General features: G+C 30.4%; 3 non-coding genes across 3 annotated transcripts; all 3 read left to right on the top strand.

Annotated features, from left to right (window-relative positions):
- The first annotated feature begins 1186 nt into the window (after positions 1-1186).
- TRNAV-AAC (transfer RNA valine (anticodon AAC)) lies at positions 1187-1260 on the top strand. The gene has a single exon. It is a non-coding gene; the product is annotated as a tRNA-Val (tRNA).
- Positions 1261-5262: 4002 nt separating this feature from the next.
- Positions 5263-5336, top strand: TRNAV-AAC (transfer RNA valine (anticodon AAC)). The gene has a single exon. It is a non-coding gene; the product is annotated as a tRNA-Val (tRNA).
- Positions 5337-13958: 8622 nt separating this feature from the next.
- Positions 13959-14032, top strand: TRNAV-AAC (transfer RNA valine (anticodon AAC)). The gene has a single exon. It is a non-coding gene; the product is annotated as a tRNA-Val (tRNA).
- Positions 14033-14752: the final 720 nt, after the last annotated feature.

The following is a 14752-nucleotide window of genomic DNA, read 5'->3' as shown; positions in this document are numbered from 1 at the left end:
TGGTGAGCCAACCCGGCTCACCACGGGTTCAACCTGAATGAGCCGGGTTCTAAATGAGCTGGGTCAAAAATCAATCCGTATTGAAATTTGTAAAAAAATTTCAACCCAACCCGGCCTAAACCCGTGGTGAGCCAGGTTGGCTCGTGGGTTCCAACCCATTTTGACAGCTCTAATTCTAATGATTCCTAAATGAAAGTGATTGATGGGTATCAGCATCACACTTTCAAGTTACATGTAAATGGGTATTGTTCCGGTACATCCAATATGTCTCACATTTCTTAGGAGTCGAAGTCAAGTGCAGTTTAAATATTCCTTCCACCTCCTGAGGCGTCTTTTAAGGACAAAACTGTGACGAAGCTCCACCTTCCAAAGCGAACAATACCTCGGGAAACACGGTGGTTGTTTCTAATGATACTGTCATACGAACTTAAGTCGAATTGGAACATTAGCGTCCATCGTGGGGACTGGCAACTCCCTTTGTCCTCGATTGGGGACTTGTTTTGGTACACCCAATAAGCTTCACATTACTTAGGAATCGAGGTCAAATGCAGTTTAAACACTCTTTCATCCTTTCACCCTCCAAAGTATTATTTCAAGATAAAGTCGTGAATGCGACGCCCTTTAAGAACAAGATGGTGAACCAGTATTTAAACTCAATGTTATTTTTCCTATGATGAGAAAGATAACTGAAACATGAAAAATAAGATAATTTATGGTGAACGAAAAATATTCTTACTCATAATCATTCATCTTACACATTGAAACGAGTTTTAAAGATTGTCACGTGAATAAAATTATCAACTTTATCTTTGGAAATACTCAGAAAAAGTCATTTAATAAAGTCATATGATTTTCATGATGTTATAACTACACCAACACTCAAACATTAGCATTATTTGTTCCAAAAAAAAAAAAAGCTTCAAGTAACTAAATTTTCATAGTTCTCAAGTAATAGACTTGTTTCAGTACATTCATGATTTATATACACAATCTCATTTAACATCAAACATACATAACTCTCACAATTACATATCGGCTGAAGTGTAGCTGACATTTTTCTAATTTTAGGGACTTTTTTTATCGAGTTTTTGCTTTTAAAAGCCAACTTAATAGTACAATATACTTTCGGGAATAAATTATTCACTGTTTTATGGGAGAATATATTAAGTGAAAATCTCAGGCATGTGGTGTCGTGGTGTAGTTGGTTATCACGTCAGTCTAACACACTGAAGGTCTCCGGTTCAAGTCCGGGCGACGCCATGAATTTTGTTTTTCTTCATTTGAGTGTTATTCTAAAAGTAATGTTTTAACATTTGATGTTCAAGTTTTGTTTTAAGACACTGCGTGATCTAACTCTGCAGTTCTCAGTCTTAAAACTGAAAAGTGTGACTTGAAGGATTTAGGTTCTGAATTTTGAGTTTTATTGACATGTTGTTTACATGGTCTGTGTTCTTTTATGCAGCTGATATAGTTTCTTCAACAAACAAACTATACTCATCCTTTCTCAAAAATCTCTCTTTTCAACAACCTCTTATACTACTTTTGAAGATTTTGATACTTTTTCTTCTTTGCTTTTGATCAAATTGGTGGTTCAGTACCAGTAGAACTAGGGAATTTTACCCAATTAAGGATGTAGAATTAAGAAATTTGACACTTTAAAACATCATGCATATTTATATTTATTATTTTTTTGTAAGAATTTAGCAAATTTTCTAACTGTATTAAATCTAAATTATTGGTTGCACTTGAAGTTTCTGTAACTATGTGAGGAAAAAGAAAAGTAGGACATGAAATAGAAAATTTAGTTTAGTAGAACATGAAATCTTCAAAGTTTAGTTCAGAGTAAGAAATGAAGAAAAAGAAACATAAAGAGTGAAAATTCAAAAGTTGGCGTCGCCCAGACTTGAACCGGAGACCTTTAGTGTGTTAGACTGACGTGATAACCAACTACACCACGACAGCTCATGCTTTAAATTTTCTGTTAACAATTTCTGAATAAAAATGAATAATTTATTCCTGAAAATACATTGTACTATTAAGTTGGCTTTTAAAAGCAAAAACTCGATAAAAAAAAGGCCCTAAAATTAGAAAAAGGAAAGCCACACGTAATATTATGTGTTTGTGAGAATGATGTATGTTTGATATTAAATGGATGGTGTTTATATATTATGAATGTATTAAGGAAGATAATTACTTTATTCCAGACATAAAATATAAGTGAACACATGGGTTGGCTTAATACATATTAGTCTGGCAAGAACAAATAATATTCATATTTCTCTATATAAGATGCCTCCACTAGTTAATATATGTCATTCTAAAATGTATTTCACAGAAATAATTAGAGAAATATATTAAGAAAGATCAAAATTAACAAAGGAAAGTCCCATAATAAATAATTACAATTGTCATCTGCCCGAGGAAATCATATAAGTTATGCTTTTAATTTCTTTCTTATTTAGTTTCAAAGCTAACTAATGATCGTGCTATGTTTTTTTTTTCTCATTGATACAATGTATTCTTCACGTTACTTACTATCCAACTTTTGGATATGCCTTATCAGACTCACCATGTTTAATTTAATGTAATTGTGTAGAGTGTACGATGTAAAGATATAGTTTGAATAAAATAAAAATTATTTTACGAATATTAACATTACTAGTAAAACTATCAATTTAATAATGGAATTGACATTATTAGTTAGAAAATCTTGTTAACTTAAAATATTTAAAAGTAGCTTGAGGATAAATAAAAAATTATTGAAAGTATTTATGTTAATATTAATCAGTTTATTCCTTGACATTATATAATGCGCCGAATAATTGTTTAGTTTATGAAGGTTTATGGCATACTGGGAACTAAAATGAATTATAAATATATATATAAGTAGCGGTAATTTTATCTTACAAAATAATTTTTAAGGTTGAGTTACATTTAAAATCTCATTCTTAAAATAGTCATCAGAACCATTCAAAATGTATTTTAGTGAGATTTGTTGTTGTTAAGCCTTTATGTTACCAGGATGAGATTCCCATTCACTAGTGCACATTTGGGCTTTTAAATCACCCTATATGTTTCAGTTAGAGTGGAACCGAAACATATTAAGATGCAGTCGCAATTTTACAATTTTAGCGAACTTTTATGCTTTAGTTGTCCTAATAACTGAAACATAAAGGTCTTTTTGTTTTGGTTCCGCAATAACTGAAGCTTAAGGTCTCCAAAATTTGTCAATTATTTTGGATTTTTTAATTTGAATGTAGAGGTTTGGGCTTCGGTTCTTCTGAAATCGAAGCAGAAAAGCTAATATGCTTCTTTTTACAATCCAGTGCCTAGAAGTTCCTCAAATTTACAAATTTTTCACTCTTTTTTTAATTATTTAATACGCGAAATGACTTCGGTTTCCCCACAACCAAGACATAATGGGGGTATATGCTTCGGGTCTTTAATAATCGAGGCCGAAAAGCTGGTCAAAATTTCAAAATTGCCACTAGACACACCCTTTTAGGCCTAAGATTTTATTATAACTGAGGTAGTTAAGCCTTTGACCCCTTGGTTTTCGAAATAACTGATGTCTAAATGTGTTTCTAGGGTTCAAAATCGCAAAAATATTTATAGAGAAGGCCATTATTCTCGTTGCTTCATCTTCTTCCTTTGTCTTGTCCTTTGTTTTGTCCTTTATGAACACTGCCTTATTAAATTTTGGTTTCACTCACAGCATAATTGATAATTTCTTCTTCGTACAAACAATGATGCTTACAATTTAGTCTATGTCAATGATATCGTAATCACGGGTAATAGTCTCTACATGATAAGTCGTGTCAAACAATATCTTCATAACCAGTTTCACATCAAGGACCTTGGGGAATTAATTTTTTTTTTGGGATTGAAGTTGCAAGATCTCAACGTGGTTTGGTTCTAAATCAACATACGTAATGTCTTGAAATTCTTTCTGAGTATGGTCTCACTGGATGTAAAGCCTGTCTTTCTTCGTTGGAAGGATGATTATTTTTTGTTGAAGAAACTACATCAAGTGCATAAAAGAAGATAGATAATGTAAACAACATATGAAATAAAAGTGAAAATACAGATTATATATCCTTTAAAATATTTATTGTTGTTGAAAAAGCTAAATCCTTCTTCAAGACATATATATAACATTTTTCATTTTTAAGACTAAGAACTATAGAGTTACATCATGCATTGTGTTATATGTGAAGAAAAAGAAAAGTAGAACATGAAATCTTGAGAGTTTAGTTTAGATTAAATAAGAAATGAAAAACACAAACTCAGAACTAAATTTGGTGTCACCCGGACTTAAATTGGAGACCTTCAGTGATAAGGAATCTTCAAGTGAGACAAATTTGAGGACAAATTCTCTTTAAGAATGAGGGTATGATAGAGGAATATCTCCTAAATTTCAAGTAGTATGAATTTGAGGACAAATTCTCTTCAAGAAGGAAGGAATGATAGAGGACTATCCATAGATTCCATACAAGAAGAACTTACAGATGAACATTTACAATTCAAAGGACATATGATAAGGGCAAGGAGCAAGAGATTGGGAGATCAAGCAACCAGAAATTCAAAGGATATGAAGACGATGACTTGGAACACATTTGAAGGATAGTTTTTAGAAAAAATAGTTTATGATTTTGGACTTTGGGTTTTCTGTTAGAAATTAGTTATGTTTATATGTTTTTGGGCTTTGAGCTTTCTTTTATAAATTAGTTTATATTTTTATGTTTTTGGGCTCGGGTCTTCTTGTGGGATTTCCAAGTTTTCTTAAACTTATGTGCCTATATATAGAGGTACCAAAAACTAATGTAGACATTTTTTTATTCATATTATATGCATTTGCATTATTTGAGAGAGGATTTTCTTGGTTCTTGGATTAGAACTCTGATTCTTATCAAAGATTAACATCTTTGTGGCGAATCTTTACTTGACTTACCAATCTGCTAGATTATGGCATCCTCCATCTCTATCTTATTTCGCGTTCTTCTTTGGTTTATTCATGTCCTGCCTCTTGAGGATTCAAATTCAGAAACGATTATACTCTTTCCTAGATAGGTTGTATCATTTAGTGTGCTAGACTGACTTGATAACCAACTACACCATGACACCATATGCTTTAAATTGGTTTAGAAAGGAAAATGATTATAAGTTCTAATAAGTGTTTACTTTTAGAAACCAACTTTTATTTTGGAATAAGTTATTTATTCCTTAATGCCAGTAAATATTAAGTTAAAACATTGAACATCTAGTGTCGTGGTGTAGTTGGTTATCACGTCAGTCTAACACACTGAAGGTCTCCGGTTCAAGTCCGGGCGACGCCAACTTATCTTTTAAGTGAAGTGGTTTCTTCAACAAACAATACATCCTTAATATACAACTACTAAATTTGTAATCATCGTTGTGGTTTTTAGTATAAATTTAAATTGTCAATAGTTCATAGAAATAAAATGTTAGAATGTATTAAACAAATTTTGAAATGTTTTTTTATTGAAATAAATGATTTTGGATTTACTAAGTGGTTAAAAATAACAAAATTGTGTATTACAAACCAATACCTCAAGCCCATTGTTTGGTCTCATGTGAAAACAATAGAAACAAGTGGATCAAACCAATTTCACTCAAAAATTTGGTCACTACTGGAAAATGGTCCAAGAGTTATAGAAAATGCACACACGCTGCAGAAACCTGTCATAGTAAGTCAGACTTACTGTGATAGGTGTTCGATTAGCAATCATAATAAGTATAACTTACCACCGCACAAGTTGATGATGCTGGGACAATTAATGAACTTACTATAACAATTTTTTGTAAAATCTATAATAGTAAGTCCAACTTACTATGACAGGTAATGCAAAATACGTCATAATAAGTCCAAATTACTGTGATAGGTAGTGCAAACTACATCATAATAAGACAATTTTCTTTTTTGTTATGATTTTCTCTATTTTACCATTTTCCTTTCCATTCAATTCACCTGCAAATAACTTTCATATCACCAGACCAAACAATTCCAAACTAAACCAATTCCATACAAGTTGGAATAATATTAATAAAAAAATAAGTTCTAAATTAGTTACCTATAATTCAAGAATTGTGTATTTACTTATGCAAGTAACACTAAAAGAAAATGTTTTATTAGTAACCAATTTTAGTGACCAAAAGTTGTTAGTTACTATAATTACTAATTTGATACAAGTTTACAAAGTAAAAAAATCATTGGTTACTAAAATAGTTACTATTATGAATAAAAAATTATAATTGGTAACTAAATTGGTTTTTAAAATTAGCTACCATAGTTTTGGCTACCAAAGAAAACTGGTCAGTAAAAATTAGCTACCTAAGTTTTGGCTACCAAAATAACTTAGTTACTAAATTGCTCTCTAATTAATTAGTAACAAATTTAGTGACCAATTATAATTTTTTATTTATATTAGTGACTATTTTAGTAACCAATAAATTTTAATTTTGTAAATTGAAATCTAAATTGGTCACTATAGTAACTAACAACTTTTAGTCACTAAAATTGGTTACTAATAAGACATTTTCTTGTAGTGTAAGGTGCTAAATACACCTATTTGCCAGCTTTTCCAAATATCTCTGTTAAGTATTTTTGCACCACTTGCAATCTATTTCCTACACTCTGAATGATAATAAGGTCAAGAAATCCATAAATATTAGCATTCTTCTTTTTGATGCATAGGTGATGCAAATACCTTCAATATCAACAAATAAAGTTAGAATAAATTATTGAATACAATATTAAACTATGTTTATGGTTAATGAAGGCTTACTTACAAATTCCAAACTTGTAGAACTGTTGCGGATATGAGATCATTACCAATCATAATTTCACAAATATCCTTATGACATACAAAAAAGGGGTGGCACTAGTCTTGCCTGTCAATTCATGAGGCATATCTAACTGGATAGTTTTATTCCCCATTGTCACTACCGCTACACCGAGTTGTTGGAGAGGAGACAATTGTGGTTGTGGAGGTGTAACAATGTTTGCATTCTTAGAACCCTCCTAAATTTAAATAAAATTAGTAGAATAATATATCCGTCCAATTTCAACAAATACTTACATAAATAAATAAAATATGAAAACCAACACTTACTAAAATTGGTTTAGCCAATCTGACTGGCCAAATGATAAAATTCCCTAGAGCTTGTCCACTGTTTCAACCTCCTCAGTGGGTACAGGAACGCGAGCAGAAGAATCTTTAACATTTACAACCACCACTCGCATCATATAATCTTTAATAGTATGGTGGTGGATGGTCTTTCCCAAATTATATATTTTACTTAAGACAAAAAATAGATGATAATAAACAAAATATAAAGCAAATATAAAGAAAAATTATATGATAGGAATGAGATTACCTAAGGCCACCAAATGTCGAGGGGCGTCATCAACATATAGTTCACAATCAGTAGGAACATCAACATCATCCTCTGATTCTTCAGGAAGAGGACAACTTCCCTTTGTGCTAGCAATAATCGGGGAAGCCACTGTATGTGGAGCTTTATCGTAATTATTACTTTCAATAATATAAAATTAATGTAATAATATTATTGATCTTTACAACTTTAGCGCTCATTACCACATGTCTAACTTAATGTTATATATTTGGTAAAATAAAAAAAATTTTAAAAGCTAAAGAAAGAAAAGAAAAGAAGTGATCCTATTCTTCTCGCTCTACAATGCACCAATTTTTTAGTTTGCCAAAGTTGCAGATTTTCCTGGAATCAAAGCTAAACACATATAATATATGCTATATACCCAATAACCACATACATTATGCAAAAATAAACAAAAAGAAGTGATGCTAAGAATATAATGTTAAGCAAAAAGAATACAAGTTTTGTTTAAGACTTGTAGTAATTTTGTACACTAAACTCCTAGCTCCTTGAATCCAATTGAATATTGCCATATTCAAAGTTGAATATGAATTGAATTACTTGTCATTCACAACCACTACACCTATCTACACAAGATTCACAAGTTGTGTGAATGCATGTAAAATCTAAAGTGCCTTATTTTAGTAAAGCAGAGCTTTATTAGTCTAAAAAGCACATGTGAAATTGTGTTGTTTGGCCTAGAAATAACTCTAGTGTAGCAAGAGTGATCATTGACTCATAGTCTCTAATAATTTATGTGTTGTGTGTTTTTTGCTTCCTAGGAAACATCGCAACGTGTGTGGTTTGAAATATATTATGAGGAAGGAAGGGCTTAGTCAAATTAGTTATCCCCTATAGTACAAAGCTTTCTGGAGACAAAGCAAAATAGCACAAACTTTTGTCTTAGACATGTGTCTACTTTTGACTATTTGATTTAAATATAGAGGTCATTTTCAACAATGTTATTTTCTTCGGTTTATTTGAATATACTTTCAACATTTCATGTCTTCTAGTTACAAATAGCAGTATGACATGAGCTAGAAACCAAGCATTTTTATGTATTACTTTTATTTAAATCCATAGCAAGACACACAAGATATGGATTCTTAATTCTTACAGTCTAGCAACGAGATTTAGGGCAAGGCATATCTCACTCACTCCAAAGCAAAACCATAGCCCAACACACATGTGCAAACTAAGTGAAGAAAAGAGGGAAAAATTGTCCAAAGGGAGGCAAAATCACCAATGCAGTAACCAGGAACAGTGTGCAAACGGTGAGTGAACGATGCATGAACGGTGGGCGAACGGCGCGGACGGTGCGTAAATGGCGTGCGGACGATGCGCGAATGGCACGCGGACGATGTGGATGGTGTGCGAATGACACACGGATGATGCACGAAGGGTGCACGAACGGCACGCGAACAACACACAAACGATCACGAACGGTGCGACGATTGGTGCAACGAATGGCGCGATGAATGGAGCAGTGGCGACAATGCAAAACAAGAAGGCAACATGACTGTTTAAGAAAGAAAGGATACTTCTGGAGAAAGAATGGAGACAAGAAGGAGAAAAGAGGGAAGGATAAAAATTAGGGATTTAAAGATATTATGACATGTTTCTCAAAACTGTCATAATATATTTTTAACATAATTTCAATTTTGCCACCGCGGCTATCTACTATGATAGGTCCTCTGCACCTGTCATAATAAATTTTCCCTTTTCATTTATTATGACAGATCCCTTTTTACCAATCATAATAACTGTTACTTTTATTACAAAAATGTCATCGGTCAACTTATTATGACAGGTGGCTTATATTTGTCATAATAAGTCATCATAGATTCCCCTTTTTTCACTAGAGGGTGCACCCACGATAAGAGCAAAGTAAGAACATTCTTCTACCTGGCATGACAGATTTAATGTAAAGGCATAAGGTTGAGTAGATTTTTTTCTTCTCTTCCAATGACAATCTTCCAAATGTAATTACTAGGATTAAAAACTTATTTCTTTTACAAATTATCTTTGCCTTTTTTGTGCAAAGTTTTTCCATTAAATACAACTACATTTTTCACATCTTTCTCACAATTTCCTACAATTAGAGAAATAAAGACATAAGGAAAGCTTTCTCTTCTTCTTTTTTCCTACTCTTTTTTTTCTCTTATATTCTTTTTTATTCCTTTCCTAGTCATTTAAATTCTTAGTCATATAGTTTCATTTAGTTAGAACTAGAGTTAGGATTTATTTCTATAAGACCCGGGAAATTTAAATAATTAAATTAATAATTATTTAATAAATGCGGTAGTGGAAGCATTTATGGCATTTAATGCTAATTTTTGTGATGTGAAAAAGTACTAGCTCAAATGGTTGAGAGTACTTTATTGTGTGAGAGGACTTAGGTTCGAGTCTTATGTATGCCTTTGTGTGTCATTTTAATTTATGCATTATTTCGTTAATATAATTAAATGCTGGACGTGATAATATAATCCTAAAATTTTAAGAATTATCATAAATGTGAATTGGTTGAATTGGTTGTGCATTTGACTTGGTAATTGATGGGTTGTGGGTTCAAACCTAACTTAATGAGACCAAGTTAATCTCAACAGTGAGACAATCTGATAGGGGAACATTAATTTTTGTTTTATCCCCGCGGCGGAAATAATTATATGAATTGTATTACCTTGTAATTTTGACTGTTTTAAAAATTTTGGGAAGTTAGAAATACAACTGTTATGCTGCCAACTTTTTTTGAATAAATTTTAGTTTTAGAATTGTATGAAAAGTTAATGTGGAATAAGGACTACAAAATAAATTATAGTGAATGAAATTGCAGATGAGAAAATAATGTCATTTTTAAGGACATATGAATAGTTATAAAGACACACTAAGTATAGAGTCCAAAGAAAGATCATGTAGACCTAGGGGAATAGAGGATGATGATATGGTTACCTTGGATTGATGTACATAGTTAGTCGAATAAAAATAAATCACAAGCGTCACACTTTATATAGACCATGAAGGTGGTGTATCGAACGCGTTGTATCTGTGGTAACGCACGATCTACTGGAAGTATCCATATTGATGTAAGACCATTAGGGCTTGGAAGGTATAATGAAAATATTGTTTAATAAATTTGATCCATTTGTTTAATGTAAAAGAAAATAGAAGATGACAAATCATTTCATATATTAATTAGACGAGTCTAGGAATAAATATTAGATGACTTTGTCCTTACATTGATTCGACGAGTCTAGCCATACACATTAGACGACTTTGTATATAACTAATTAAACGAATATATATAATAATACATATTAGATAACTTTGTTCATACACTAATTATAAGCATATGGCAAAACACATTAGATAAGTTTTGATATGAGGAACACATCAAGTTTTTTGGTAAACTAATTAAACGAGTTTTCCAAACAACATTAGGCGAGTCACTCCATTTATTGATTAGACAAATCAGACCATACATTGACTATACGAGTCTAGAAGTACACATTAGACGACTTTGTCCACACATTGAGTACATGAGTATAACAATACAAGTTACACAAGTATGTTTATACACTAAATATACGAGTCTAAACACGCACATTAGACAAAAAAATTCATATATTGATTAGACGAGTATAAAAATAGACATTAGATGAACCTATTCATACATAATTTAGACGAGTCTATTTATACAAATAGATGACTTTGTTAATTCACTGATTAAATGAATTTTACGATACATATTAGACAAGTTTGTCCTCACACTAAATATACGAGTTTAGCAATACGCATTGAAGAGTCTGTTCATACACTGATTAGAGATATAAGAAAACAAATTAAATTAGTTAGTTCATAGAGTCTAGGTTTTCTACTGAGATTTTTTGTGTTGTCCCTGTTGAGCATTAAAAATACACAGTATTGATACTTTAAAAATCTTTGTAATATATTTTAAAATTTTAAAATCAGTGGCTAGTAGTGTATTTTGAAGACACAACAGAGGAACTACACAGAAAAAACCAACAAAGAATCCAAATTTTTTCATACATTGGTTAGACGAGTCTAGAAATACACAAAAGACCATTTTACTAATATACTAATTAGATGAGTCTAACAACACCCATTAGACGAGTATATTTGTACACCAATTATACGACGAGTCATACAATATATAGTAGACGAGTTTGTTCATACACCAATTAGGTAAGTATACCAAAAAATATTAAATGAGTTATTCCATACACATTGATTAGACGAGTCTACTAGGGATGGCAACGGGGCGGGAATGAGTTTCACTATCCCATACTCATCCCCGTAGAAATAATTCATCCCCATCCCCATACCCAAATCCAACGAGTATCGAACTTTTGTCCCATCGCCATCCCCATCGAGTAACGTATATAATTTCGTACCCATACCCGTACCCATTTTCTTATACTTCAATATTAATTTTAAGGTTAAATTACTCTTTTGGTCCATCTATTTGTCATGAAATTTCAGTTTGGTTTTAACATAATTACATAAAGGTTATGATAAGATGAAAAATATATTGGAGATGCGAATGAATTTCATAACAAACCAAATAATTAGAAGAAATAAAAAATAGAAAGTATGTAATTAGAAGAAATAACCCTATAATATATATATATATATATATATATATATATATATATATACATACATACATATATATATATATATGTATGTATGTATGTATGTATGTGTGTATGTATGTATGTATAGGGTTACTTAATAAATTGTGAATATTTTAATAATTTAAATGGAGAGGAAGATGTGGCGGGGACAAGTATTATGGCGGAGATATGTACATTCCCATACCCATCCCCATATCCAATTGAAAAAGTCGGGGATTCCCCATACCCATACTCATACCTAGTCCATGCGAGGATTCTACGTCAAAACGGGGATGAGTTCAGGCAATACGCATAGGGGCTGGTTTATTTGTCATCTCTAGAGTCTACTCATATACATTAGGCAACTTTGTCTATGCACTTATTAAACGAGTTTGTCTATATATTGATTAAATGAGCCTAACAATATATATTAGGCAAATGTGTCCATACATAGATTATACGAGTTTATTAATATACATTAGATCAATTTGATCATTCATTAATTGCATGGTCTAAGAATGTACACATTTGATCACTTTGTCCCTAAATAGTTAATTTATACTTTTATCCATTTGTTTTTATTTTAAGAAAATATTTTATTTTTAACTTTATTATTTAAAATAATATATTTCCTCTTTTACCCAATTTTTTTCTTTTAGAAAAATATAGTTAAATTTTACTTTTATTTTTTAAAATAATATTATTTCAAAAAATAATATATTTACTCTTTTATCCATTTATTTTTTCATTTAATACTTCAAAGTTATAATAATAATAAATATATTTAGAAATATACGTGAAAATGAGCAATCAAATTGAGATAATTAAATATAAACAACAAAAATTCATAGCTATTTTTAATATTGCAAAGTTTTATTAAACAAAATAGTAATTACTCATATATTGATTAAACGAGTTTATTCACTGGTTACATAAGTCTACCAATATATATATATATATATATATATATATATATATATATATATATATATATATATATATATTACACTAGTTTATTCATACACATTAGACAATTATATTCATGCTCTAATGCTCTAATTATAGAAGTATTGCAATACACATAAGATGAGTCTATCCATACATTGATTAAAATGAGTCTAACAATACACATTGGGTAAATGTGTCCATATATTGACTAGACAAGTCTAATAACACATATTAACCAAGTTTGTTGATACACAAATAAGATGAGTTTATCAATACACATTAGACGAGTCTTTTCATGCACTAAATTGTGGTTTTAGTCGGTCTACTTTACATATTTATGCATACTCTATATTTTTTGCACATACTTTATCATTTATATTTTTATAAAGTTTATTATTTACATATTTTACACACATATTAACTTTCTAAATGTATAAATATTTTTTGTGATAACTTTATTCTGTACTTAATTATAAATTTAAAAATAGTTTATTATTTATTTTCTTGATCTTTAAATTCTTCTTAATATAAGATATATTTACTATCATTAAAAAAAACAAAAATAAATTTCAATCGTAAGCACGAATTTAAAATTAGTTTATTTTGAAAGTATAAACAAACTTATCTTATATAGATCCATATGTGAATTAACATTTTAATCACGTAAATAAATATTATGTATGTTTAACAATAGATTTGAGTGATATATTTTTATTTAATCTGATATTAATTAAATAATTACAAATTATTTTTTTTACATAAATAAACATTATATTAGACCATCAAAGTACATATTGAAACACAGGTGTTACATAGGTGTGTCAGACATGTTTTTTAATTGTAGGGACATTCTTTTCAAGTTTTTACTTTTAGAAACCAACTTGTTACTACGATACAATTTTTAGAATTGGTTATTCATTATTTTTTATCTAAAAAATATTAAGTCAAAGTTAGGGACTTGGTGTCGTGGTGTAGTTGGTTATCACGTCAGTCTAACACACTGAAGGTCTCCGGTTCAAGTCCGGGCGACGCCAAATTTAGTTTTATGTTTGTTTTTCTTGATTTCAGTCTTACTGTAAACTGAACCTACTTTTCTTTTTCATAGTTACAGAAACTTCATGTACATGGAATAATTTAAATTTAATAGGGATAGAGAGGGACTTAATACAGTCAGAACATTTGCTAAATTCTTACAATAAATAATAAATATGCATGATGTTTTAAAGTGATAATCTAATTACTCACTTTAATTTTAATAATTCATATAAGACACTGCATGATATAACTTTATAATCTGTATTTTCCCCTTCATTCACATGTTGCTTTAGATGATCTTTCTTCTTATGTTACTCCAAATGTGTCTTCTCAATAACTCCACTCAACAACTAATCTTTGCTTTGCATTCCATGGACTTCAATCTTATATACACGGTTGCATATCTGTTCAATGTTTAATTCTCCCATTTATCTGAATTTGGAAGGAACTGTGCAACTGATACAATGGTCAAATTTGAAAGTTCTTCACAGTGCATTTGGAAAGATAAGCCTTTCTGGGAAAATAAGTAAATGTATATATAAATTTGTTCAAAGTTAAAAATTCTTCATGCAGAAGTTAATTTGTAGAAACAATTTTAATTCATGCAGAAGTTAATTTTGGTCTATAGAAAAAGACACCCCTTTCTATTTCTATCTCTTATGTTTTTCTGGACCAGTCTTCTACTATATCTCCAAAATATATAGATGGACACTTATATC

The sequence above is a fragment of the Vigna unguiculata genome, chromosome 10 (assembly GCF_037176805.1).
Source record: "Vigna unguiculata cultivar grain cowpea cultivar isolate G323 ecotype 2 chromosome 10, ASM3717680v1, whole genome shotgun sequence".
Taxonomy (NCBI): domain Eukaryota; kingdom Viridiplantae; phylum Streptophyta; class Magnoliopsida; order Fabales; family Fabaceae; genus Vigna; species Vigna unguiculata.
This window is presented reverse-complemented; position numbering and strand designations above follow the sequence as displayed.